This window comes from Trichechus manatus, unplaced genomic scaffold, assembly GCF_000243295.1.
Source record: "Trichechus manatus latirostris isolate Lorelei unplaced genomic scaffold, TriManLat1.0 scaffold00172, whole genome shotgun sequence".
In the NCBI taxonomy this organism is placed as follows: domain Eukaryota; kingdom Metazoa; phylum Chordata; class Mammalia; order Sirenia; family Trichechidae; genus Trichechus; species Trichechus manatus.
Window position 1 is genome coordinate 1,195,719 of NW_004444108.1, and position 2,836 is coordinate 1,198,554.

The 2,836-nt window shown below is 43.2% G+C and overlaps 1 pseudogene; it reads left to right on the plus strand.

The window, feature by feature from the left end:
* Window positions 1-381: 381 nt before the first annotated feature.
* LOC101351182 (histone H2B type 2-E-like) lies at window positions 382-807 on the plus strand (annotated as a pseudogene).
* The last annotated feature ends 2,029 nt before the right edge of the window (window positions 808-2,836 follow it).

Here is a 2,836-nt window from a genome sequence, read left to right on the forward strand (position 1 = left end):
TGTTTTCATCCCTTTGTAGTATGTCTTTCACATCAGATGTTGATATTTCTATAGTATTAATTCTTCTCTTTAATTCTAGAAATGTATATTTGAATTCTGCTATTGTATTTTTTGATTCCTTGATATCATCTCTTTTTAATCTCATCTAGCTTTTTTCCCCATTTCAACACTTTCACTTCTTAAGAATGTCTGCTTTTTCCCAAAGGTTATGTCTTCCAGGAAACTGGCATCCCCTAATTTGCATATGCCTTCCCCAGCGATGACTTGGCAAAGTTTTATCTTATCAGGTATTAGAACTCTTAATCTTTCATTTGAATCCAAGACGTACGGATAGACTCATTTGTATTTAATGCACTTTCTTGTTTGGAGACACCAGCCTTCATGCCTGATCCGTCCAAATCAGCTCCTGCACCCAAAAAAGGCTCTATGAAGGCTGTCACCAAAGCCCAAAGAAACATGACAAGAAACACAAACACAGCTGCAAGGAGAGCTACTCCATTTATGGGTACAAGGTGCTGAAGCAGGTGCTCCTGGACACCCGCATCTCGTCCAAGGCCATGAGCATCATAAACCCCTTCGTTAACGTCATCTTCCAGGGCATGGTCTGTGAGACCTTCTGCACTACAACAAGCACGTCACCATCATCTCTTGGGAGATGCAGACTGTCCTGTGCCTGATGCTGCCCAGGGAGCTGGCCAAGCACGCCTTGTCCGAGGGCATCAGGGCCGTCACCAAGTACATCAGCTCTACGTGAGGCGGTTACACCTCATCCGTGCAACAAAACCCAAAGGCTCTTTTCAGAACCACCCACGTGATCGAGAAAGGGTTTTGAGCTCGTTAAAGAAAAGGTTTTTTTGCATAACTCCATGCTATCTTCATGCACCCTAGCGATTCCTTGGTTACTCTGCCGGGTCCAGTCGCAGTCATGTATGTGAGTGCAATCGGGAGATTGGGGATAGAGTACGAGAATGTAGAACTGCTCATTACAGAAATTAGTGGTAGAAACCGTTACAGGGTAATATTCGTGGGAGGTGATCAAAGATTAACTACATCCACCCTTTCCTCCACCCAGGGTTATTAAAAACACACTACTAGGCTAAAGTAGCTGCTTTTAGATTCAAAAGTTCTTTGGTAGCTTAAAGCGTGTTGCCCTGGAACTTTCGCGTGTGGACGCCATCCAGGGCTGTGGCAGTCTGCGCGTGCCTGCTTCGTGTGGTGACCGGGCGAGGTTCATCTCTTCCAGGAAGACGGTGTGCCAGTTGCGCGCCTGAGGCCGGACATGTACTGGTTGCCAGGCTTGACGATATCCTGAGTAATTTCGCACTGCACGAGTGGTAGCTCCAGGCGCTGCAAGCTTGACTGGATCAGACATCTTCATTCTCACGCAGCTAACATTCACTGGGAAGAGCAGTGGCAGGAGCTGTTTGAAATGCAGTGGAAATACAACACTACCCTTCCGCCCCTGTAAAGTAATAGGAAGCTGACCTCCCCGTAGATAGACTTAACACTTATTTATGTTGGGGGGAGGAGATGTGTCAAATAATTTTTAAAATCAATTTAAGAGGAAAATAATTTCCTTTTTCCAAACAAATATGGCTTTCTCCCGCCTCGCCGCTTCAGCCACACTACAATTTTGTGTGAATCCTTGTTGTTAGCTGCCATGCAGTCGCCCCTACTCATGGCGACACCATGCACAAAAAAAAAAAAAAAAAAAAAAATACACAGAGTCGCCATGAGTAGGGAACTGACTTAATGGCACCTAACAACATGCCTTCTGGAATCCTACTGAGATTGTTGTATGTTTTTCAAAAATTTTCTTATGCTTCTTCCAGAAGCTCATTTTCAGAAATCTGCCCCTGCTCTGTATTTTCAGAATAATGCTTTTTTCTTCTAATGTCTGTAATATTATTTCCTAAACCTTATATTGTTTTCGTCAGCCAGTGTTTTGGTCATGCCCAATTTTCTTTCCCAATAGCTCTTAGATGAGGAAAACATAACAGGCAAAGATACACTCTGAATGGACCATGGGTAGGTCCTTGTGCCAAGAGTGATCACGTAGATGTCAAAGAACCATGGATTGACATGGTGCTAAGAGCTCAGCCTCACAATGAGGTACAGTGAAGCTAATTAGTCAAGCCACACATCTTGCTACCCCCACCCCCCAAAATTTAGACCAGGAAAATTGAGAAGACTGATGAATCTGTTGAGAAAGAGTTGGACAATTAGTCGGAGGGTGAGTTACTTATGAGTTATGCAAACGACAAAGGAGAGTGATTTGTTCTCAGGTTTTCCTCATTTACCAAAGGTGTGCCCTATTTCACGCCACTTGTCCTTGTAATAAATCATTATTGTAGGGAATCTGACTTGTGTAGACCTCATTTTTTTTCCTTCTGGTAACTAATTCCTAAATGAGGAGAGATTACTCCAGACTAAAATTTGCCAAAAGAAGTTAATATATACGTTCCCTTGCACAGGTTCTGTGTCCACTTGTCTGCTGATTGAACACTTGCATTAGTTTTTTTTTTTAATTGCTGCTGTAACAAATCACCACAAATTTAGCAGCTGAAAACAGTACAAATTTACTGTTTTACAGTTCTGGAAGTCAGAAGTCTGACATAAGTCTAACTGAGCTAAAATAAAGATCTTGGCAAGGCTGTGTTCTTTTCCGGAGGCTCTGGGGAGAATCTGTTTTCCTTGCGCATTCAAACTGGCAGAATTGAGTTCCTTGAAGTTGTAGGACAGAAATCCTGCATTTCCTTTCTGCTTGTTGGTTGAGGGATATTCTCAGCTTCTAGGGACCACCCTCATTCCTTGGCTTATGGCCCTTCCCCGTTTA